Here is a 26,803-nt window from a genome sequence, read left to right as displayed (position 1 = left end):
TCAGCTTTAGACCTTCCCTTCATGCTGTGTGTCAGTGAGAGCCTTTTTCTTCCAGCTCCCCGGGAGGGACCCCACCGCTGCTTGCTAGGGATGCTGCTTAGCCTAGTGGTGGGGAGCAGGGGAGGGTCCTGAGCATCTGGTTAATCTTCCGTTTGGGGAAGGAACTGTGCTCCTGGTACCCTGGTGTGGCCTGTCCAGGTCTCCAACCCTGCCTACCATTCTAGTTCCTCCTGCACATATTCCTGCCTCTCTTCTGGGAAAATGTAAGTATTTTTTTTTTTAATTCCCTTTACGCAGTACCCTAGGGATGACAGTTTCTGTTACCCTTCCTTCTCAAATTAAGAACTGTTTTCTATCTAGGAGGTGGGGAGAAGGGCTCAGGGGAGTTCAGTGCCTCAACCACAACAGCTGCTCTTGCCTTCCTCCAGCCAGCTCCATGAAGGAAGATTTCTTAGAATCCAATACCGTCTTCCTTGTGCGAAGCTGGTGGAGTGCTAGGTAAAAACATCTGCATTTTGTGAACTACCCCACCCCCTCGTGAATCACCCCCGTATACACCATTCCTGTGGTTGGACAGACTCCCAGATTCCCACACTTGACATCCACCAATTCATCAACTAGTCTCTTTATCTAGTGTCAAAAGGAGGGAAATGCAGTGGTCCTTAGAACTGGCTGAGAGTACAGGAGTTGAGAGCAGAATTCCGAAAAACTGCATTGCCCAGTTCCCAGCTTGGCTGAAGATCACCAGACGTTTCTTTTCTCTGGTGTGTTTGGTACACATTTTTTGCTTTATCCTGAAGAAGAGTGATATGTTGAGGAATGCTAGCATGTATAGGTAAAAAGGAGTGAAGAAAAGATGACGCCACACCAAAAAGACATCTTCGACTTAACCTGCTTGACCAGGTAAAGGTTTCTGCCCCTGGTTGAGATTCAGTGCTTCATGGATCCTATGTTACAGGGAAGACAGTGAAAGTAAGGAAATTTTCTCCACGCTTATTAAAATAATAAAATTTAGTCAGTAAGACTACAAACACTATAAACTTAGGGTGACTGTCTGTAAAGATAAATCACCCCTGAAGTTTCAGAAATACTGACTGAAAGTTGTAAAAAGGTGAGATAGTGAACTCTGCAAAAATGTATAGATCATATGCTCCAAGTAAAAGCAAGTGATTCCATCCCATGTGTCCCTGCCTATCTCTCTCCAGATTTTCTTTTAGTTAATTGCCAAGAGACTTCAATAATTTCAAGAAAAGTCACAAACCTGCAGTCTGTCTTTTTCTTGTTATAATGTTTGGAGAAGCACTACTATTGTGGTATGGTAGGCATATTGGGAAATAAGGAGATAAAGAAGACAGGATCTTTCCTGACAAAGATGAATGCATTAAAAGGGGAAATAAGACATAACCAAGATAAAAATACCACCAATTTGCAACAAAGAATTTCCTACAGAGACCAAGGTAAAGCTTTAAGAGAGAGATGACACTGAGTTATCCTTAAAAATGCAGGATTTCATGAAATGGGAGGAGCACTGAGAGACACAATAGGGGAAGGGAGTGGAATAAATAAAGCCTGAGTTAAGAGGATTTAGAAGAGTCCAACTTAGCTGGAAGGTAGGGTCCAGGAAAGAGAATAGCAGAAATAATGCTGAAAAGGGGATTTAGGGTAGGATTATGGAAAACTTCAAACACCAGGCTATAGTTTGCATTCTTGATGTCTATTACTACACACCAAACCATTCCAGGGGAACCCTTATATAGTATGTATAAGGTCTATTTCTAGAAATCAATATGCAAGTCCAAAGATGTCCTAGTAGTAAAAGAAAGTAGAGGAAAAAGGCAGGTGTTTTCCATCTATTCAAAGACCATGAATGTTTTCTTTAGAGCCAAATAATGTGCACTTCGCAATGGAAGTCCTTATCTGGCCAGATTCTGACTGTATACCAACTACATTTTTAGAGCATTCACCTCCCTTTCCCACAAACACACTGGGCTCAATCTCACACCTTGCATATGCCCAATAGATGGGTTAATAAGGCAATAATACCTTATGCAGAGGCTACTGCTGATACTTGTTCTTATCCATTTGACCATGCATAACTCTCTGAATAAAGTAGAGCAGTATTGTTTCAGGGCTCATTCAAGCATATAATAGACTTCCAGTGAATTACAGCTGGCTCCTGCTTAAAGATCTGTTTGGTTAGTTGTTCTCTTGAAAGAGTTGGACCAATTTTTTGCTCACTTTGGTAGACTGGTTTATGCAGCCTGGGACGTACGGAGTTGGATTGAAGTTTTCCTTGAGGCATTAGCAGGGTGTATCAGTTCCTATGCCCCACAGCAGGGTCTAAGGGGAAGTTGAAGAACCACCCCCATTTGCTGGCTGAAGAGCAAGACATCTCCCCTAGAGAATGAATGGGACCATGACTTGTAAGAGATGTCCATCTATTCCATCTGCCTTTTCATTAAGGCTGTACCATCTTCAAACTCCTCTGTTAAATATAAATCCCTGGAGTGGTATAATTTAACCAACCAAATTCCTTCTTTATGGGACTTAGTTTATTATAATGGCTTACAAACATTTTTCTTCCTCGACTCACCTGAGGAATGATGATAGCTCCAATTAATACCAGTAACTCAATAACTACATCATGGTGATAATGAAATTGGCGTGGGGGCAGAGAAATAGGGAGAAGCTTTCAAATAATTATACCTAACATACTGATTGCTTATCATGGGTTAGATCCTGTTCCTAATTAATTTTAAATATGGTCATCAGAGCCTCTCAATAATTTTATATGTTAAGAAATATTATTATTACCATTAAAAAAAGCATTGAGGATTAAAGAATTAAGGTGTTTTCTTAAAATTACACATCAGGAACTGACAAAATCTGAATATACACTTCTACCTGTCTGATTCCACAGTCCATAGTCTTATCCACTGTGTTACTCTGCCTCTCACTGGAAAAAGAAACATGCCATGATAAAGCTTCTTGGGTGATCAACATCAAAATGAGATTACTGAGAATCTTTAGCAGCCATTTTTTTTCCTTATGTGTATTAGACACACGTTTTTTTATTTTAGCTTGAAAAAGAATGAAATGTTAAAGAATGCTTGTATAAACAAAAGGGAGTGAAGAGTAAAGAAGGACACACCAAACAGACAATTTCATCCTAGTTTATTTAGCCAGGTTTCCTCCCCATGGTGTAATTTTTGCTGAGATTTAATATGTGATACCTGAGAAAAGAAGCTTTTTATGCATCATGTAGTTTGGGGAATACAGTGAAATTAAGGAAACACTTCATATATATTACATTTTAAAAATGTACTCAGCAAGACTACAAATCCTATAGCTCCAGGGTGATCATCTCAAAACATAAATTACCTTTGAAATTCGATAAGTAGTTGTAAGAAGGAGAGGCACTAAATTGAAAATGTAGTACTTTCTAAGCATAATGAAAATAATCATCTACCCATTTTACCGGCCGAGTTCATTTGTTTGGCTGTTTGGCTCCTCAGAGAATACCCGAATATTTTGTGCCAGTGGCTTCACATTTCTGGATAAACAAAATTGAAGTCATAAGGGCAAAACAAAATGTATCATTTGAAGATCTCCCACTTTTGTCATCATTATCATCATCGGAGGTAAATTTTTCTAGGCTATATTCTGTTATTCATTTTAAAAACAGAACATCTGAACTTTCTTCAGATTTTTTTCCATAACTAAATGTTTTCTTATTATCAAGTCTCATTTATTTGCCGGTGTCACAAATGTAAGCTACACGCTTTTAAAGAAAGGAAAGAAAGAGAGACAAAAGTGAGAGAGAGATGAAAGAGAGAGGAAGGGAAGGAGGGAGGGAGAAATAGGAGAGACTAGAAAGAGAAATTACTTGCTTATATAATTAAACAAACACTGTTGATTGTTTGAGTGTCTGGATACAGGCAAGGCTGCATCCAGGTACTCAAACCAAGTCCTGAGGAGTGCTCAATCCTCCCTTCTCTCTCTCCTCCGCCTTTCTGCTAATCCCCCTCATCATTCCCCTAACTCCCTCCCCTTCTGCCAGCGCTTATCTTTCTTTGACTTGATTTACTTTACACACAGTAGAAAACATGCTTCCTAGAAGCTCTAAGATTATACACATACGGTTCTTACAGGTGGACCTTGGAAAGGGATAAACTTATCAATTTTGGAAAAATGGACACTGATGAGTCCTGCCTGAGAAGGAGCCCATGCTGTAGTCAGTGAAGATAGCACTATCTTCTTGGTCATGGGACCAATTTAGACATGGAGAACTTTGAGAGGATGCACCTCCAGAATCATCTGGGAGAGGCAGATTCCAAAGGCAGTGAGAGGACGATCCCAGTGGCAGTGTTTCAGGGCAAGAGAGAATAATCCCAACCATGAATTAATCTACTAAAACTAGGTGAAAAATTCCCTTCTAATTCTTGCATTTCTTCTAGGGGTTGTTAGACCCACCTAAAAGTGTGCATAAATGTTTACATTTAGGGGCTTCCCTGGTGGTGCAGTGGTTGGGAGTCCACCTGCCAATGCAGGGGACGCGGGTTCGTGCCCCGGTCCGGGAATATCCCACATGCCACAGAGCCGCTGGGCCCGTGAGCCATGGCCACTGAGCCTGCGCATCCGGAGCCTGTGCTCCGCAACGGGAGAGGCCACAATGGTGAGAGGCCCACGTACCGCAAAAAAAAAAAAAAAGTTTACATTTAGTCAATAATTCTACAAACTCTTCATTGCTAATGACTTAATAACAAGGTATTATAAAAGATGCTAAGAATATACATATTTGGAATAATAGCCCTTGCCCTCAAAGGCTCATATTCTCTATACATATATCAAATCATTATGTCGTACACCCTCGACTAATACAATATTACATGTCAATTATATCTCAATAAAACTGTAAAAAATTTAAAGAATAGGTTCATATTCTCTAAGACAGATATTATGAATACTCTATATCTTATACTGTAAATACCATTAATTCTATAAAAGTTTGGAAATAATAAAAAAATCACCATGTTAAATGAACAAAGCAATTATAAAACACTTTCCAATATACTGAAATGCACACTTTCCCACATTTTAATATAGCAAATCAAATATATTACTGTAAGCAATGAGAAATAAATTTGTAGAAAAAAATACTCTGGGAGTATAGCATAGCTAGAAATTATTCTTCAGTTTAGTCCAGAAAACCTGCACAGTGTAGAGATATTTGACGTCCACGGGCAATTTGGGGAAACAAGAGGAAGCAGATTATGGATTCCCAGAAAGCTTTATACAGATATGCTTTGCATAGAAAATAGAAAAATCTATATACAGAAATTACTGACAAATAGTAAAAGTTATACATATGATTCAGCCCTGATGTCTCCTTAAACAACAACAACATTATCAGAGAGGTCTAATCATGAGGAAATAAAAGACAAAGCAAGAGTGACTCTTCAGTTATGGAAATGAACAGCCAAGGAAGCTAGATCACCGCATTTCTAAACTTGCCTCAAAGTCCTCATCCATGGAGATGATTCCTCTTCAATTAAAAGGCTCTCTCTTTCCGAGTTAAATTGAGCAATGAGAAAGATATATTGGATTTTGTGAGGCAGGCATGTTTACCTTCTGTCTGAAAAGGCAAATGGCTCTATTGATAGTCTATATTTTAACTGATAAGGACTTTGTGAGGAAGAAACCCTAAACTGCTTCTATGAATACACAGCATTTGGGAACTTGTTTCAAATGAGAGCGGGTAGAGAGGTGGGGTGAAGAGCCATTTGACATCTTCAGCACACACATAGCAACGTGAATCTGTAAAAGTGCTGGGTTTCAGAAAACCGAGGAGGAGAAACAGTCTCTGATGAAAAGCTTTTTGCTAATATCAAGGATAAGTTCAATAACAAATAAATAAATGAAGAAAGAAAGAAAGAAAGAAAGAAAATAAGTATTAAATAAATAAATAAGCAACTTACAGAAAACAAAACAAGACATTTGGCAACTCTGAAAGCCACTGGATATTTGCAAAGGCAAGAGAACTGACAGCCCTCCACTCACCATAATGGAAATGTGTTCACTAAACACAGTGACAAACAGATGACGCGATCCCCAATATAAATGCAGTGCATTATGTTATCTGACACTATTCTCCATGTACATGATATTTTATGTATGAAAATTATACAGGGAACAATTGCACATCTGCCTCTGTGTTCTTATAAATAATAAAGGGGAACTATTTCTTGATGATGTAGCCTCTCATGAATTTACTCAAGTCAAACCAATTGTGACCCAATTTTTCAAAGTTTCAAAGGCCACCCTTCAGCTCCAGTTGTGATATAAAATATTTATGGGATTGGCTAGGGGAAAGGGACTACAGATCCTCCAATTAGAAATACTCTGTCCTATTGTTATGAAGGGTAGAACACTGGAGCAAATGCAATCATAGCATTGCGGTTGCCTAGTAAGAAGGAAATGACTCTACTTATCAGTAAAACTGATCAAAGGTCAACACTCCCTTTTTATCAGACAACCAAAATACACCTTGCTTGTGGATCAGGTGTGGAATCAGGTGCAAGCAGACCTCCTAACAAGTATTCACTTTTATCCAATCAAGTCATAATTTAGAAATAAAATAGAGCTCTAAGGATCATAGTGCCTTGTGGATTCCTCAGAGCATGAAACCTTCTGCAAACGTTTCAGTAGCTTTTGGTAGCATCTAAACAGAATGTTGAGCCTCCTGGCTGTCTTCTCCTTTTTAACCAAAGCAACTCTGCCCTTACGTGTGTGATGTATCACAAAATTTTCACTTGAAGGATTCCATGGATTTAAAAAGTTTGAAACCAACTGAGCAATATCTCATGAAGCATAGAGTGTAGGACTTACTAGAAGTCACACACCAATGACTGATAGAGCTGAAATCAAATCCACATCTCTTGACTGCAATGCCAGTGCATGCGTGCGTACGTGCGTGCGTTCGTGTGTGCGTGTGTGTGTGTGTGTGTGGTTGGTCTGTTTGTTTGGTATTATCCTTCATCCTAGGCCAATGGTGTTCACCCTTCCCTTGAATTAGACTCACTAGGGGAGTTTCTAAAAATCCCTATGCCCAGGACACAAGTAAGTGCTATCAATCAAAACCTCTGGGGATAGGACGCAGGCATTCTGTGTTTTTTTTTTAAAGCATCCCAACTGTTCCCAACAGGTAACCAAGGTGGAGATCAATGGCTTTGGCAGAAATTCTGAAGTCTGTGTTTAACAATAAACGAGTCTGGAGTTTGATTTCCTGCTCTGACATGTATTAGCTGTTAAAACCTAGGCATGAAGTGATGTCTTGAGGTCTGTTTTTCCATGTGTAACAGACTGGGATTAGAGAAGATCACTTATTTTCCAACTGTGGAACCCTCTGATTTCTGAAAAGTGGAAAAAGGCTAAACGATGCAATAATAGATAAAGTTCAGGAACTCTTCACCCATTTTTACATTTTTCCATAAAATATTCTCACCTGAGCTTTTGTTTGAAGAAAAAATGGTACTGTTTTTTAAGGTTTTAGAATTGCAGAGCTAGATAGCTTCTAAGATATTGTAAAAAGTGAACACCCAGGTATTACAGAATTTTATAAAGAACTAATCAATTTACTCATTCTAAGGTCAGAATTCTTTACCTGGTGTTTGCAGCTCCCTAATTCTCACCGATATTTTCATCATATATTGGGAGGAAGGGAGTAGACTCAAAAGCAGCATTAGTGCTAATCACTTTGGTTTACTGAGTGCCTAAGTTAAGCATTCTTCCTTCTAGATACATAATAACTAATAGGGAGAATAACCATCCCTGTTTCCTCTCAGGACTGTCCCAGTGTCAGTAATGAAAATCTTGTGTCCCAGCAAGCCCCTCAGTCCTGGGGCAACTGAAAACATTACCATCTTAACGTGCAAAAGGAAAACAGATGGGGAAATTAATTCGAAGCACAATAGTGTAGACATGCCAGGTGCCTACTAATCTGCATTGTAGCAAGTAGTACAATTCACATAGCAATGGATATAGTCAGTCAGTCTCAACTTTATACCAACTTACCACAGATCCTTAAAAGAAAATGTGGTAGTAAAGACACCAAGAAGAATTTTTCTGTCCCTAATTCACTCATTAATTAGATTGGATATTAATTTAATTTGAATTTTAATAGCACTGTAACATTAACCATATCTTCAATTAAACCAGACAACTGTATGGAATTATCGTCTTAAAAGTGGCACTTTTACTGACCAGTCAATGATGAGTCTGAATGTCCCGATCCTAGCTAACAAAACCTTAAAGTTAATCATGTTTTATACAACATACTAGGCAGACAAGCATTAGTAATGTTTAAGAAAAAAAAAAAAGGAAATAAATTAAGTACCAAACAGACCTGAGTTTCTATATTTCCATTATTAACCTCAACATGAACAATTTTTTTTAATCAAACATGATCATCTATCACATTTAAGTAGTGTTGGTAATTTCATAGGACTTATATCTTTGTTTGCATTTACCATATATATATTTTTCAAATTTGTAGATAAAGAAAAAAATAAAGGCAGAGAGGAAAAAATAGGTGAAAGAATAGAAAGTAGCAAACAATACTCAGAAGGACTTCAAGAACCTCTCAGAGTTTAAGGATTTTCTGATGGAGGTGCATCACAGGGACCCCTCCCCTGAGCTCTCTTTCTCATACTCTCTGGAAGCAGGGCTGACTGGAGAATAAATATGAAATCACATGTTTTATAATAAACTATTTTATATAAAATTCAAAAATTTCTGTTTGTAAAATCTTCTGAGATGTTTAGATGAAAGAAACAGTATCAGTACAAAGTGTCATTATGGTTAATAAAATTGCATGAATGGCCGTGGTGACCCATTAAAAAAAAAGCCAGCTTTAGTTTTCAGATTAAAGCAAACAGTACCAGCCATTGAGCCTTTTTTTACAACCTTCATTTTGTTGAAAGGATTAAAAGCATCTTCAGACCTTCGTCACAGCCATAATCTGCCATACGACACAAGCAAACCTGCTGCCACAATCTATTACAAGCCCTTCAAGGGGCAATGTATTTTCAGCCATCCCTACTTTGTTTCACTGGTATAAATAAGAAATAAGCAGCACTATCAAAATACAGTCAACTCCTAAAGTTACAGAATTGTTATAGGAAAAAATTACCCAAACGTACCTGCTTTCTGTCTCCTTCTTATGCCAATATAATTTAGAATCACACTTGATCACCAGTCATCAGAACATTATTCTACATTTCACATCATAACATTTTATAACGAGTGTGACTACTTAGTTATAAAATATCTGAAGTGAGTTAAGAAATAAGATCTAAAAAATCTTAGTTATAACTTCGTATTAATGAATTTCTAATGTTTTGGAGGCTACGAGAGAGAAAATAGAGGAAGGGAAATATAAACCTATTTCTTGAGCTCACAGTTCATCACTAGTCTTCTATTTCAGTCTCATCAAATACATCTCTGCCCCTCCCACAGAGAAATGAAGAACAACGTCACAAATTAGTTGACTCATTTGTGTATCAGACATCATTTGATGCTGCAGCCCCAACCTTTTAAGAGCCAGCAGACAAAGTTAGCCTTTTGGAAGCAAATCCATGACTAACTTTTGCTGAAAAAATCTCTTTCTTATAGTACAGAGGAAGCACATCTCCTAAAGACCCCTACATACTAACCACTGCACTTTGGAGATGTTTCCTTTATACCTTGCTAATTAAAGGAAAGAGTCTGGGTTATTCAACTGCATATATTAAGCCCGATTGATGTTAATCCTTTTTATATTTAATAAATCTCCAAATCATTTCTATTTAAGACTTCATCACGTCAGGAGTAGGAAATGTTTACAGCTCTCAAAAAATGCCCAAGGGAAAAACAAATCCACACACATGTAGAGAAACAAGCATACTCATATTGAAATAGGAAGAGAATTCTAATGCATTAAATCTACAAATAAAATAGACCTCAAATTATTTTTGGTTCAGTAAGAAAGCAAAACTCCATTAACCTTTAAAAGGGAGGTCACACGGCATATATATTCAACTTGGAAAAAAAATTCCAAAAAAAATCCATCACCATATTTACTGACCACCCTAAAATATGGTGATGGATTTTTTTGTGAGCTCTGTGATGTCAAGGCTCTTAGGTTGGATTGGCATGGCAGTGTGGGAAGTTTCCCTGGGCTGTATACATTGATATTAAGCTCTCTTCCACTGAAATATAGTAACTATTAATAAGGATGCCAAGTATTGCATAACTTTAAATACAGACATTTACAGTTTTGAATTGAAAACAATGCAGCCAAAAAGAGCCCATTTGCCAAACATTTATTTTGTGCTTACCATGTGACAGACATTCTGTTGGGTATACAGTGGTGAGTAAAATCAGATGCAGTTTCTGTGAGAGGTATCTAGAGAGGAGAAAGAGAATGACTCAAGTAATTGTCATATTGCAATATACACACATATGCACAAAAAATAAAATGACCACAAGTCCTAAGAAAGGGTTATATTATGCTATTATAGTGCCTATTATGTGAGATTCAGCCTAGTCAGAGAGGTCAGGTAAGGTTAAAGATTCAAGGAAAACATTCCAAGCAGAGGAGAATGGCATGTGCAAAGGTCCTGGGGCAGAAGAGGAAATGGTACACTCAAATGGCTAGAGGGAGTGTAGTGCTGTTAGAGAGGATAGAATATGAAGACTCATTAGAAGCAATAACGTCAGACCTCTCATTTCTGGTCAAACATTTAAAAAGCTTACACAGCAAGAAACTAACACAACACTGTAAAGCATCTATACTCCAATAAAAATTAATTTTAAAAAATTAGGCTAGAAAAACTTCACAATGAAAAACCAAAACAGAACAGCTTAGAAGTCCTCTTTCCCATCTTCGCAATAAAAGAAAACCTGAACAAACTGAAAGCCAAACCTCTTCTGAGATCCATCAGAGAACTGAAGTCACAAGGCAAACTGTCAGTTCAAAAACTGGAGAGACGACAGAGAGAGGACAATACAGAGAATCAGAGTTTATCAGGAGCAGAAGCCACAGCTGCCTCCTGGGAGGAGCACTGGAAGGGTAACTGACTAACTGCTGGGCAGGAGGTGTAGACGAGCTGAGAGATAAAATGTCATGCGGTCCCATCCTTAGGGGAGCCTCTATAGTTTTGTGAATTTTACTTCCAGAAGCCCTACCAGGTTCTCAGGGGGAGGACTGGAAAAAAATCCCCTCCTCTCTCTGGCAGGGACAGGTGAAAACTAGTCATTTGAAGTAAACCCAGAATACTGTTTCCATTAACAAAGGCCTGCCTTCAAGGAGAAAAATTTTACTGGAGCCTAACCAGCATGGTTTTACCAGAGCCTAACTGACACTAGGGAAATGAAATACCCATCTCCAGCCTCCTCTAGCCTTACTGTCACACCTGTGAAGGGGCACGACCAACTAAGACTGATACCTAATTACAGGAATATAGAATGTTTCCCCTCCCCATACTTGACCACCAAATCAGCAAGGCATCTGTATAATAACAAAGGATCAAAGCTGAAAAAAAATGCTAGGCTCAGACTCAGTTCAGGAGTATCTAGGAAACACAAAGACAGCAGGGGAGACAAAAACAAGCACAGAGAGGAAATTTTAGACCCTAACTCCTACTGGTATAACAAAGAGTAAACACAGCCTAACTATACACCAGATACAGTTAAAATTCATACTACAGACCTATTTTACTTCGGTTCCTTGTACTCAATACAACATGTCTGGCTTTCAAAAAAAATTGTAAGGCATGCCAAAGGCAATTAACACAGTCTGAAGAGACAAGGCAAGCATCTGTTGAAAGGTAACCTGAGGCACATTAATATTTTCAAGAGTTTCTTTGAATATACATCTATTTGAATCAGGCAGCAGCAAACCAAAAGTGGTTAAGTGTGCTCCACTGACAATAAGTAGCTGGGGGAGAGGTTTTTATAGACAGAAGACACAGAAACAACGCAATGAAACCATGTGATTGGCTACAGCTTAACCAGCTGCTTGATTAGGGAAAGTCTAGTGGGTTATTTATGATTGGCTGTACTTAAATTCCATTTTCTCAGATCTGAGTGTACTGGCTCTAGCTTAAGTTTTGGTTTGCTTATGTAGGCTACCAAAGCTTCAGAGCCACTTCAGTCTCATCCAACTTCTTGTTTAATTACTTTAACAAATCAGAACCAGACTCAGATACGGCACAGATTTTGGAATTAGACTTTGGATTTAATGTTACGATGATGAATATGCTACAGGCTCTAATGAGAAAAGTGAACAACATGAAAGAAAACATCAGTAATGTAAGCAGAGAGATGGAAATTCTAAGAAAGAATCAAACAGAAATAAATGCTGGAAATAAAAAACATTGCAACAGAAATGAAGAATGCCTTTGATGGGCACATCAGTAGAATGGACATGGCCAAGGAAAGATTCAGCAGTCTAGATGATATGTCAGTAGAAACTTCCAACGCTGAAAAAAAAGAACAAAAAAAAAAAAAAAAAGAGAGAGAGAGAGGGAAAACAGATCAGAATGTCCAAGTGAGACAGTTATAAAATTAACATACACTTACTGGGAATTCCAAAGGGGAATAGAGAAGAGTAGAGTAAATATCTGAAGTAATAATGACGGAATTTTCCAAATATAAGAAACCAAAATACAGATCCAGGAAACTCAGTAAACACCACTCAGAGTAAACAAAAAACCTTCACCTAGGCACACTATATTCAAATGCAGAAACTCAAAGAGAAAATCTTGGAAGAATTGAGATAATATTTTATCTATAGAGCAATAAGGATGAGCATTACATCAGACTACTTTTCAGAAAGTATGCAATCAATAAGAGCGTGGAACAAAATATTTAAGTGTTGAAAGGAAAAAACAAAGATAAGCCATTCCAGAGTAAAACGAACACCCATAATATCATCAAATCAAGAAGACAGGGATTAATTTAAATATTTTAGTAGTAATTTTACTTTTTCTTTGGAATTAGGGTTGAAATTCTGTATCACAGCAGGAAGAGTTAGGTCTGAGAATACCAGGAAAGGATGCAGAACTTCCAGAAACAGAGGCTGCCAATGTAACATCACTCAGAGCTAAAGGGATGAGAGGAAACGTGGCCTTGTCACAGAAAGAGAGACAGTGTTGCTACTCTTATCCAAGTGTTCTTCAAAACTATTTGAAAATGTACACAAAGTTGACCAAGTAAATCAAGTCTAATCTCTTTAGCCTAGCATGTGAGGCTCTCCAAAATAGATCCTCTCCATTTTTCCTTTCCAGCATTATCTTATGTGTTTAAATTACTGTCAGATCTAATTGCTTGCCGTCAGGCAGCTTAAGCCTAGGTTTCCTGTTTCAAAATGCTTTAGAGACATATTCACTCCAAATAAAATTATTTGCCCCTGATTTTAGTTTCTTGAGTCTCAAACATTGTTTTAACCTGTGTCAAATGCCACTTCCTCCAGGAAGCCTTATCTGATACCTCCTAATTCACTACCCCCAACTCCACTAAGAGTTTCTTTGTCCCTATTTAGTATTTCCAGAACATATTTATTAAAGTGTGATTTTCATGACTGACTAGATCCTTGTTTATTCAACAATTTGGCAAATTATTTTACATTTAACAGATGCTTTAAAATGCATATGAAATAAAAGGGATCTCATGTAAATCATCTTTTGTTATCTCTAGACACATGAAAACTGTCCTTGAAATCTACATTTATTGTGGCCACACATCTGACACTCTTCTCATCAAGAATCATGCCTATATCCTCTTTACTTGGATCTGGGTGGTCTGTGGGACTGCTTTGGCTAATAAAATATAGTGGAAGGGATGCTGTGACAGCTTCTGGACCCAGGTCTTGAGACAATGGCAACACTCATTTTCTGTCTTTTGTTATATTTATTCTTGGAACCCAGTTGTCATGCAATGAGAAAGTCCATGTGCAGGGGCCCACATGAAGAGGAACTATGGTCACCAGCCGTGAACCATCATAAACTTGCAAGCCGTGTAAGTAAGCTATGTTGGAGTTGGATTCTCCAGCTTGGGCTGTCGCTGCATGGAGAAGAGAGGAGTCATCCCTTTGGGGTCTGCTCAAATTGAAGACTGTGAGCAAAATAAGTGGTTGCTGTTGTTCAAATCACTAAGATTTGTGTGGACAATGGGTTATAAGCAGAAGAGACACTTGTCACTTCCAGGCCACAAATAGTAATAGCTGCTGTAATAGACCTTTTCAATCTATATATTCTCCTGTCAAGAGGGTTTGTGGGAGACTTATATTGACATGGAGGAAACAAAGCATGGAAAACCCTAGATCCCCACCTAACTACACAAAAGGAAATTGTCCTGGAAGAGCACCTAGGCCTGCAGCAGGCTTTTTATTGGAAAGTGTTAATGCTATTGTGTGAAGCAATACAATTTAGGGTCATTTGTTACCATAGTAAAACCATGCCCCACTCCTGATTGATACAATATCAATTTCATTCTTCACAGAGAATCTTAAGAGAGTTGCAACTTAAAAATAGGCTTTCAAAACAAGTTATAAGGGAATAATATTACTTTGGAGAACAGTGAGGATTTTACAGTCAATATACAAGTTAGGAGGGAGGAAGGAGCTGACTTTGCGCCTCCATGAATGTCCTTAATTGTTTCTGGACTATCAAATTCAACTCAAAAATAACTTACACGGGGAAGGAGATGCAATATTTCTGATAAGTCATCCAAAAACAAACCAGAACAATCGAAAAAACCTTAAACTAGTACTTTGATTCTATTTGTTTTAAGACAGGAATTTTCCAAAAATAAAATCCTATCCCGAACGTTTTGTTGAAACATTTAAAAGAGGCTTTGCTGTTATTTAAAAACAAACAACAACAAAAAAACTCCCTACTAAAATTGTGAGACATTGAAAAGGGTGTCAGGGAGTGGTGAGAATGAGCTAATTAACAATTTTTTTTTAAAAAATGTGTAGAATTAAGAAAGTCCTGTATTTTCAAAATGTTACATGATTATAATAAAAGTTATACAGTAGCTGTAATTTTAGACCAAACAAAAAAAGGAAGGAAAAATCTCACTGGAGATTTTCTCCTGAGGAATGAGATTCATGGTACTAATAAGCAACATGGACACTGGTATCCCTGATTCCTGAATTCTTGCTTCTCCTGCTCTTGCCTCCATTTCAATAAGAGGAATCTGCATTTACCCAGATATCTGATTTCTTGTTTTGGTGGTGCTTGAATTCCAACTGCTTTCCCCAGCACTGCACACCTACTGCACTCTCTGCTCTGCTCTTTACTTTGCTATTTGTTGGGTTTTCGCTGATGTTGCTGTTGGATTTCCCAGAGCCTTGCCCTGAAACATATATAATTTAGGATTAAGTACTGGCTTAATGGCAATCTGTATGCAGATTTTGGGTAGCCTTCTGTATTTTTTCCCTCTCCAAGATTTCCCTTGTTCTCAGCAACTTTGACAGCCTTGGACTCAATGATTGTTCCTGCTTGGGTCCTACTCTTACTATGCTATGATTTGCAAAACACCCTCAGAAAAAATATCTGGGGTAAATGTGCTTTTCTTCCATGCCAGTTGTTCTCCAACGTTTTTGGCTTTTGTTTTTTGGTTTTTTTTTCTTTCTTTCTTTCTTTCCTTCCTTCCTTCCTTCCTTTCTGGCTGTATTGGGTCTTCGTTGCTGCGTGCGGGCTTTCTCTAGTTGCGGAGAGCAGGGGCTACTCTTCATCGTGGTGCATGGGCTTCTCATTGCGGTGGCTTCTCTTGTTGCAGAGCATGGACTTTAGGCACACAGGCTCAGTAGTTGGGGCATGGGGGCTTCAGTAGTTGTGGCTCATGGGCTCTAGAGTGCAGGCTCAGTAGTTGTGGCACATGGGCTTAGTTGCTCTGTGGCATGTGGGATCTTCTGGAACCAGGGCTCAAACCCGTGTCCCCTGCATTGGCAGACAGATTCTTAACCACTGCGCCACCAGGGAAGTCCATTCAACAATGTTTTAAATAGTTATTTCATACATCTTGTCCAGATTTTATAGTTGTTGTGTACAAAATACTCTTTCATGGCCTGAACTGGAAATATCCAAACTAACTTTATAATGTGGTCCTTATCTTTAGAGATATAAGTGAAATATTAATAGCTGATAGGAGATGATATTTGGAATTTTCATCAAAATAATTTACGGGGGGGGGGGTATTTAGGGAAGACTGGCCATGAGAGAGGGTGTTTCCTTCCCACAGTAAAAAGTTTGACCCACATAAGACAGGAAATATGAGGAGAATGGCCAGATAACATTTTTCTCCCCCTCCCTCCTCCAATGGACTGCTCCTAGGCATAGTCTCTTTCTATCACTTCTCCCAAGGCATACCATGAGGCTGTGGCTCTGTAATTGAACAGTGACCTTCATTATTATCTTTCACGGTTTGTTATAATGCAAACAGATAACACATCCCCTGGTATTGCTCCCATCCTTCTCTGTTTCCTTTCTCTCTTATCTCACTCTCAATGCCCTGGGTTAGCACTTTGCAAATAAAGCACTAGCACTAGAGAACCTCTTCTACTTTTCATTATATTTGTCTGAACAGAGATACCATAAGTGCATTTGTTTTCTTTGGAATTCTTAAAGATAATAATATATAGAAATAGATCTGTTTGAATTTGTGATAAAACTGTCACATGGAGATCAAGTAAAATTGAAATGATATCAGATATGTTGTAAGAAATTACCACGTACCATCGAATTTCTGTGTTTTACATTATTTAGATAGAGAGGAAGCTGAGCCCTTAGGATGTTCAAAACCCTCCCAGCATTGCAAAGCTACTTAACCAAGGTTAAGTCTGGGACTCAAATATCAAATTCTGAGCTCTTAATCACTATGCTGCTTCTTACTATAACATATAATGTTTCTTATAATGCTTTCTATTATAACTAAAGTTATATTCCTTTCTCATTTTGTTGAGTAAAATGGATACTTGGTTATTATGGAGCAATACCACAATGTTCTAAATAAAATTCAGCTGAATGGCATTACTAAAATAAAACTACTATAAAACTTTGTACCATTTTTAGGAATTAGGGGTTCAGAGCTAAATTAGATCTCATTTAAAAACAACAAATATTTGGAGTGTTTTGTTCCTCAAGTGTTCCATAGTAAAATTATCTGTTATACTTGAATCCACATGGCCTATTCTGTTGACTGCCTTTGCTTTCTACTTTTCCCAGACTTGAATTTCAAGATCTGTGTCCAGAATGTCTTCATAATTCATACATTTGGCTCTTCTCCTCTTCAGGCAAGCAGCAACTGTCATACCTCATGAAAGCAGTCAGATGCACATCCTCAGACAGATCTAACCAAATTGGCTTCAGCAGCAGAAAGAAGTTCAGCTGTTTGCTCAGTGAGATTTAATTTAAAGCTCATGGGCTCATTCACCAGCACTTCGGTCCTGCAAAATTGCTTTGGATTTTTCAAAGGCTCTTTTATGAGACAAAATAAAAAATAAAGGATAGAGAATATATTCTTGAAATGTACATACATTTCAAGAAGTGTGTGTGTGTGCATGTATTTAAAATTTTAAGAAAACTGTAACAACTGAACTAATAAACAGCGATGGAGGACTAATCATAGACACAGACTAAACATTCTTCCTTAAACTGGAACAACTATTCCGCTTGCTGGATGAAAGCTTGAATAAAACTGAGTTTTTAAGTGTTAATGACTGATTGCTTTCATTACAAATAATATCTACAATGATTTTACAATTTTATTCCTCTTATGGACTTTTCTAATTTTTATATTCCCTTTCCTTCTTTTTTTTTTTCTCTTTTTTTTTTTGGTCATTACAGTTCTCATATGGGTTGACACTTGGGGGTAAGTAGGATCAGAATGAAGTTATTCCTTTCTCTCTTCTCCTTCACAAAAAGAAAGATCAGGGGATTTTCTATGTCATGTTTTCATACCCATTAAAACCACCACCATAGGTGCCTCAGCTGCCAAAGAAATCTAGAATTATGTAGCACCTCACCAACTGCAATTTTTCTCTATTATCTGCACTGTCCACTTGATCTTTGTAACAACTGTGAGGCAGAAAAGAATATTCCACTCACATTCCAGATTTTTTCTATGCCATCTCCCACATCTATCATTTATCCCCATTGGTAAGTCAAAAACTCTGTTTTCCTTTTTTTTTTTTTTTGTGGTACGTGGGCCTCTCATTATTGTGGCCTATCCCGCTGTGGAACACAGGCTCCGGACGCGCAGGCCCAGCGGCCATGGCTCACGGGCCCAGCTGCTCCGCGGCACGTGGGATCCTCCCGGACCGGGTCACGAACCCGCGTCCCCTGCATCGGCAGGCGGACTCTCAACCACTGCGCCACCAGGGAAGCCCTCCTTTTTTATTTTTTACTCATTTCAGTTTTTAATTGTGAAGAAAGTTGAACATCTTATATTTTGTCATGTTTTTTTCCTGTGAATTTTCAGATTGCTTTCTTCACATTTCTATTGGGATACAAGTCTTTTTTTTTTTTTTTTTTAACATTTTTATTGGAGTATAATTGCTTTACAAGGGTGTGTTAGTTTCTGCTGTATAACGAAGTGAATTAGCTATACATAAACATATATCCCTATATCTCCTCCTTCTTGCGTCTCCCTCCCACCCTCCCTATCCCACCCCTCTAGGTGGACACAAAACACCGAGCTAATCTCCCTGTGCTATGTGGCTGCTTCCCACTAGCTATTTTACATTTGGTAGTGTATGTATGTCCATGCCACTCTCTCACTTCGTCCCAGCTTACCCTTCCCCCTCCTCGTGTCCTCAAGTCCGTTCTGTACGTCTGCGTCTTTATTACTGTCCTGCCCCTAGGTTCTTCAGAACCATTTGTTTGTTTGTTTGTTCAGATCCCATATATGTTAGCATACAGTATTTGTTTTTCTCTTTCTGCCTCACTTCACTCTGTATGACAGTCTCTAGGTCCATCCACCTCACTACAAATAACTCAATTTCATTTCGTTTTATGGCTGAGTAATATTCCATTGTATACATGTGCCACATCTTCTTTATCCATTCATATGGACACTTAGGTTGCTTCCATGTCCTGGCTAATGTAAATACTGCTGCAATGAACATCGTGGTACATGACTTTTTTTTTTTTTTTAAACCCACATTTGTTTATTTATTTTTGGCTGTGTTGGGTCTTCGTTTCTACGCGAGGGCTTTCTCTAGTTGTGGCAAGTGGGGGCCACTCTTCATCGCGGTGTGCGGGCCTCTCACTATCGCGGCCTCTCTTTTTGCGGAGCAAAGGCTCCAGACGTGCAGGCTCAGTAGTTGTGGCTCACGGGCCTAGTTGCTCTGCAGCATGTGGGATCTTCCTAGACCAGGGCTCGAATCCGTGTCCCCTGCATTAGCAGGCAGATTCTCAACCACTGCACCACCAGGGAAGCCACTCATGACTCTTTTTGAATTATGGTTTTCTCAGGGTATATGCCAGGTACTGGGATTCCTGGGTCGTACGATAGTTCTATTTTTAGTTTTCTAAGAAACCTCCATACTGTTCTCCATAGTGGCTGTATCAATTTACATTCCCACCAGCAGTGCAATAGGGTTCCCTTTTCTCCACACCCTCTCCGGCAATTATTGTTTGTAGACCTTTTGATGATGGTCATTCTGACTGGTGAGAGGTGATACCTCATTGTAGTTTTGATTTGCATTTCTCTAATGATTAGTGATGTTCAGCATCCTTTCATGTGTTTGTTGGCAAACTGTATATCTTCTTTGAAAAAATGTCAATTTAGGTCTTCTGCCCATTTTTGGATTGGGTTGTTTGAGTTTTTGATATTGAGCTGCATGAGCCACCTGTATATTTTAGAGATTGATCCTTTGTCAGTTGCTTCATTTGCAAATATTTTCTCCCATTCTGAGGGTTGCCTTTTCTTCTTGTTCATGGTTTCCTTTGCTATGCAAAAGCTTTAAGGTTTCATTAGGTCCCATTAGTTTATTTTTGTTTTTATTTCCATTCCTCTAGGAGGTGGGTCAAAAAGGATCTTGCTGTGATTTATGTCATAGAGTATTGTGCCTATGTTTTCCTGTAAGAGTTTTATAGTGTCTGGCCTTACAATTAGGTCTTTAATCCATTTGGAGTTTATTTTCATGTATGGTGTTAGGGAGTGTTCTGATTTCATTCTTTTAAATGTAGCTGTCCAGTTTTCTCAGCACCACTTACTGAAGAGGCTACCTTTTCCCCATTGTATATTCTTGCCTCCTTTATCAAAATTAAGGTGACCATATGGGCATGCGCTTATCTCTGGACTTTCTATCCTGTTCCATTGATCTATCTTTCTGTTATTGTACCAGTACCATCCTGTCTTGATTACTGTAGCTTTGTAGTATAGTCTGAACTCAGGGAGCCTGACTCCTCCAGCTCTGTTTTTCTTACTCAAGATTTCTTTGGCTATTCAGGGTCTTTTGTGTTTCCATACAAATTTTAAGATTTTTTGTTATAGTTCTGTGAAAAATGCCAGTGGTAGTTTGATAGGGATTCCACTGAATCTCTAGACTGCTTTGGGTAGTATAGTCATTTTCACAATGTTGTTTCTTCCAATCCAAGAACATGGTATATCTCTCCATCTGTTTGTAACATTTTTGATTTCTTTCATCAGTATCTTATAGTTTTCTGCATATAGGTCTTTTGTCTCCTTAGGTAGGTTTATTCCTAGGTATTTTATTATTTTTGTGGTAATGGTAAATGGGATTGTTTCCTTAATTTCACTTTCAGATTTTTCATCATTAATGTATAGGAATGCAAGGGATTTCTGTGCATTAATTTTGTATCCTGATACTTTGCCAAATTCATTGAATAGCTCTAGTAGTTTTCTGGTAGCATCTTTAGGATTCTCTATGTATAGTATCATGTCATCTGCAAACAGTGACAGCTTTACTTCTTTTCCGATTTGGATTCCGTTTATTTCTTTTTCTTCTCTGATTGCCATGGCTAAAACTTCCAAAACTACGTTGAGTAATAGTGGTGAGAGTGGGCAACCGTGTCTTGTTTCTGATCTTAGTGGAAATGCTTTCAGTTTTTCACCATTGAGAACGATGCTGGCTGTGGCTTTGTCTTATATGGCCTTCATTATGTTGAGGTAACTTCCCTGTATACCTACCGTCTGGAAAAATTTTATCATAAATGGATGTTGAATTCTGTTGAAAACTTTTTCTGCATCTACTGAGATGATCATATGGTTTTTCTGCTTCAATTTGTTAATATGGTTAATCACATTGATAGATTTGCATATATTGAAGAATCCTTGCATTCCTGGGATAAACCCCACTCAATCATGGTGTATGATCCTTTTAATGTGCTGCTGGATTCTGTTTGCTAGCATTTAGTTGAGGATTTTTGCATCTATGTTCATCAGTGATATTGGTCTGTAGTTTTCTTTGTTTGTGATATCTTTGTCTGGTTTTGGTATCAGGGTGATAGTGGTCTCGTAGAATGAGTTTGGGAGTGTTCGTCCCTCTGCTATATTTTGGAAGAGTTTCAGAAGGATAGGTGTTAGCTCTTCTCTAAATGTTTGATAGAATTCGCTTGTGAATCCATCTGGTCCTGGGCTTTTGTTTGTTGGAAGATTTTTAATCACAGTCTCACTTTCAGTGCTTGTGATTGGTCTGTTTATATTTTCTATTTCTTCCTGGTTCAGTCTCAGAAGGTTGTGGTTTTCTAAGAATGTGTCCATTTCTTCCAGGTTTTCCATTTTATTGGCATAGAGTTGCTTGTAGTAATCTCTCATGATCCTTTGGTATGTCTGCAGTGTCAGTTGTTACTTCTCCTTTTTTATTTCTAATACTATTGATTTGAGTCTTCTCCCGTTTTCTCTTGGTGAGTCTGGCTAGTGTTTTATCAATTTTGATTATCTTCTCAAAGAACCAGCTTTTAGTTTTATTGATTTTAGCTATCATTTCCTTCATTTCTTTTTCATTTATTTCTGATCTGATCTTTATGATTTCTTTCCTTCTGCTAACTTTGGGGTTTTTTGGTTCTTCTTTCTCTAATTGCTTTAGGTGTAAGGTGAGGTTGTTTATTTCAGATGTTTCTTGAGGTAGGATTGTATTGCTATAAACTTCCCTCTTAGAACTGCTTTTGCTGCATCCCATAGGTTTTGGGTTTTCATGTTTTCATTGTCATTTGTTTCTAGGTATTTTTTATTTCCTCTTTGATTTCTTCAGTGATCTTTTGGTTATTTAGTAGTGTATTGCTTAGCCTCCATGTGTTTGTATTTTTCACAGGTTTTTTCCTGTAATTGATATCTTGTCTCATAGCGTTGTGGTTGGAAAAGATACTTGATACCATTTCAATTTTCTTAAATTTACCAAGGCTTGTTTTGTGACCCAAGATATGATCTATCCTGGAGGATGTTCCATGAGCACTTGAGAAGAAAGTGTATTCTGTTATTTTTGGATGGAATGTCCTATAAATATCAGTTAAGTCCATCTTGTTTAATGTATCATTTAAAACTTGTGTTTCCTTATTTATTTTCATGTGGATGATCTGTCCATTGGTGAAAGTGGGGTATTAAAGTCCCCTACTACGATTGTTACTGTCAATTTCCCCTTTTATGGTTAGCATCTGCCTTATGTATTGAGGTGCTCCTATGTTGGGTGCATAAATATTTACAATTGTTATATGTTCTTCTTGGATTCATCCCTTGATCATTATGTAGTGTCCTTCTTTGTCTCTTGTAAGAGGCTTTAGTTTACAGCCTGTTTTGTCTGGTATAAGAATTGCTACTCCAGCTTTTTTTGATTTCCATTTGCATGGAATATCTTTTTCCATCCCCTCACTTTCAGTCCGTATGTTTCCCTAGGTCTGGAGTGGTTCTCTTGTAGATAGCATATATACTGAATGTTTTGTATCCATTCAGCCAGTGTATGTCTTTTGGTTGGAGCATTTAATCCATTTACATTTAAGGTAGTTATCGATATGTGTGTTCCTAGTACCATTTTCTTAATTGTTTTGGGATTATTATTGTAGGTCTTTTCCTTCTCTTGTTTTTCCTGCCAAGAGAAGTTCCTTTAGGATTTGCTGTAAAGCTGGTTTGGTGGTGATGAATTCTCTTAGCTTTTGCTTGTCTGTAAAGGTTTTAATTTCTCCGTCAAATCTGAATGAGATCCTTGCTGGGTACAGTAACCTTGGTTGTAGGTTTTTCTCTTTCATCACTTTAAATATATCCTGCCACTCCCTTCTGGCTTGCAGAGTTTCTGCTGAAAGATCAGCTGTTAACCTTATGGGAATTCCCTTGTATGTTATTTGTTGCTTTTCCCTTGCTGCTTTTTAACATTTTTTCTTTGTATATAATTTTTGGTAGTTTGATTAATATGTGTCTTGGTGTGTGTTTCCTTGGATTTATCCTGTACGGGACTCTCTGTGCTTCCTGGACTTGATTGACTATTTCCTTTCCCATATCAGGGAAGTTTTCAACTATAATCTCTTCAAATATTTTCTCAGTCCCTTTTTTTTTCTCTTCTTCTTCTGGGACCACTATAATTCAAATGTTGGTGCATTTAATGTTGTCCCAGAGGTCTCTGAGACTGTCCTCAATTCTTTTCATTCTTTTATCTTAATTCTGTTCTGCAGTAGTTATTTCCACTATTTTATCTTCCAGGTCACTTATCCGTTCTTCTGCCTCAGTTATTGATTAATTGCAGAGAATTTTTAATTTAATTTATTGTGTTGTTTGTCATTGTTTGTTTGCTCTTTAGTTCTTCTAGGTTTGTTAAACATTTCTTTTATTTTCTCCATTCTATTTCCACGATTTTGGATCATCTTTACTATCATCATTCTGAATTCTTTTTCAGGTAGACTGCCTATTTCCTCTTCCTTTGTTAGGTCTGGTGGGTTTTTACCTTGCTCCTTCATCTGCTGTGTATTTCTCTGTCTTCTCATTTTGCTTAACTTACTGTGTTTGGTCTCCTTTTCACAGGCTGTGGGTTCATAGTTCCCATTGTTTTTGGTGCCTGCCCCCTGTGGGTAAGGTTGGTCCAGTGGGTTGTTTAGGCTTCCTGGTAGAGGGAACTGGTGCCTGTTTTCTGGTGGATGAGGCTGGATCTTGTCTTTCAGGTGGGCAGGAGCACGTCTGGTGCTGTGTTTTGGGGTGTCTGTGAACTTATTATGATTTTAGGCAGGCTCTCTGCTAATGGGTGAGGTTGTTTTCCTGTCTTTTTAGTTGTTTGGCATAGGGTGTCTAGCACTGTAGCTTGCTGGTCATTGAGTGGAGCTGGGTCTGAGCATTGAGATGGAGATCTCTGAGAGAGCTTTTGCTGCTTGATATTATGTAGAGCTGGGAGGTCTCTGGTGGACCAACGTCCTGAACTCGGCTCTCCCACCTCAGAGGCTCAGGCTGCACACCCAGCCGGAGCACCAAGACCCTGTCTGCCACACGGCTGCCTTCTCTCTCAACTTTGAAAATGTAAAGTCAGCTGGAAGAAGACAAGGTGGCTCTGAGCCGTAGGAGCAGAGATGGGCAGGAGGAGAAATCTCTCATTGTTTCTTTAAATAGACCAAATAAGTTCCATGTTCTTTTCTAGCTGGACCTTTGACTCTCTGACTGGTTTGCTTTCACAAAATTATGAACTCATAGAGCCTGCAAGCTTTTAAAATCCTTTCTGGCAGTATAGGCATTTCTACATCTCTTATATTTCTCATTTCCCAACTTTTTTTTTTAGTAAAATATCTATTGGTCAGCTTTAAAATTTTCCTTTAATTCCAAACTAGATCATCCTTTTGCTCTGATTTTATTTTTTCTAACAAACACTTGTACTACCATCTTATCTGCTCTTGAGATGCTACAGCAATACCTATTTCTTTCTACAGTCACAAAATGCAGTTCTGATCTTTGAACATGTCTCCAGCCAGGTGCTAGAATGCAGCTTTAACTATGTATTTCAGTTATACATGGTTTCAGTTCTCTCTATTAGATTCATTTCTTTCTAGCCTAGATTACAGTTCTATCCAGGTATTATTTTAAATAACTGTTCAGTGATATTTGATATTCAGTGATATTTGATATTCCTTAGTTTGTTGGTTCATTTGTTTGTTTGGTGCATATTTCCTGAGCATCCCTAGTGTCTATACTGGGCCAGGCACTGGAAATACACTGGTGAATAAGCCAAGGTCCCTGTTCTAAAAAACTTTAAAGTTCGCTCTGATTGATGAACTAAATCCAAACTGAAATACATACTGAACCTGAAATGCCAACCCCCTCTCTAAAGCATTATTTCAACAAATGGAAGATTGGAAAACATATTAACAATAATGTTAATAACAGTATCTAACATTTATTGGATAATTTTTCTGTTCTAGGCACTCTTCTAAGACTTTATGTGGAAGATTTCATCCATTTCTCACCATCGCCCAATAATTTAAAAATAAATTTATTTATTTATTTATTCATTCCTTTGTTTCTTTTTCACACACACTCTATTTTATTTTTACAAGAGATAAACTGACACCAAGCATTGTAAATGGATGACCACAACAAAAGCAACAATGACTGCAATTACCAAACACAAAACACACTCGTACTATATCATAATATTGACATTCAGTCCAGTAATCCTCCACTGTATCAGCTTCTTTACTTTGCAGTGAAAATTGATTTGTATATTTTTTGCCTCTGAGTCCTTGTGGGACTTTTTTTTTTATTCAAACAGAAAGTCACAAAAATTATAATCATCCTCATTTATGGCTGCATTGGGTTTTCATTGCTGCATGCAGGCTTTCTCTAGTTGTGGCGAGCAGGGGCTACTCTTTGTTGCGGTGTGCAGGCTTCTCATTGCAGTGGCTTCTCTTGTTGTGGAGCATAGGCTCTAGGTGTGCGGGCTTCAGTAGTTGTGGCACGTGGGCTCAGTAGTTGTGGCTTGTGGGCTCTAGAGCACAGGCTCAGTAGTTGTAGCACACGGGCTTAGTTGCTCCGCGGCATGTGGGATCTTCCTGGACCAGGGCTCCAACCCATGTCCCCTGCATCAGCAGGTGGATTCTTAACCACTGCACCACCAGGGAAGCCGCTAAGATACATGTTATAATCACTATTTTACAAATGAGGAAACCAGGGCACAGACCGGTTAAATAATCTACTATATGATCCACAGACGGCACACAATATTTGTGAAATGTGCCATACCCTTGGCCAAATAAGTCGATCTTTGGTAATGAGGGCCAGGGCATTGGCATTTTATTTTAACCTTCAAAATGATTCTAAAGTGTGACCCAAATTAAGATCTGCTGCTGTTTCCGAATTTACTTCCCACCACTCCTAAAAGGTTGTTGAGTCCTTGCCCCTTAAACATCAGCTTGTCAGTCTCTCTGATGGGAAGAAGAGCTCCTCTGTTCATTAAGACTTTCATGTCTCACTGTCAAATATGGGTGTGGATAATGAGCTCCGAATTAGAATAAACTTTTCCTCCACTCTCTGCCACAACACAGGTATTCATCTGTAGGCAAGCTGCTTCTGCCTCTGAGGAACTCCACTGCCTCCTCTGTAAACTTGCTGTGAGTTTTTACAAGTACAAATATATGGATCTCACCCTTTGGGGTTCTGCTTTAAGTCAGTTCATACTAGATGACATTGTAATGATACCAAATCTCAAGACATTATGACAAAGATAATAATAAAACCTTCCCCTACCTGTAAAAACTTTGTAGGACTTTTGTGTGAGTGGTGGTGGCAGAGAGTTAAAATAACACTGAGCTTGCTGGGTATGACTTCA

At 38.3% G+C, this 26,803-nt stretch overlaps 1 long non-coding RNA gene across 1 annotated transcript in view; it reads right to left on the bottom strand.

The window, feature by feature from the left end:
* The window catches only part of LOC307193476, a 291,931-nt gene that overhangs the window by 128,052 nt on the left and 137,076 nt on the right, over positions 1-26,803 (bottom strand). Inside the window, exon 2 of the long non-coding RNA XR_013830333.1 lies at positions 10,377-10,444. This is a non-coding gene — a long non-coding RNA (uncharacterized lncRNA). The remainder of the gene's footprint in view (positions 1-10,376; positions 10,445-26,803) is intronic.

Source organism: Stenella coeruleoalba, assembly GCF_951394435.1.
Source record: "Stenella coeruleoalba genome assembly, chromosome: 10".
NCBI lineage: Eukaryota > Metazoa > Chordata > Mammalia > Artiodactyla > Delphinidae > Stenella > Stenella coeruleoalba.
This window is presented reverse-complemented; position numbering and strand designations above follow the sequence as displayed.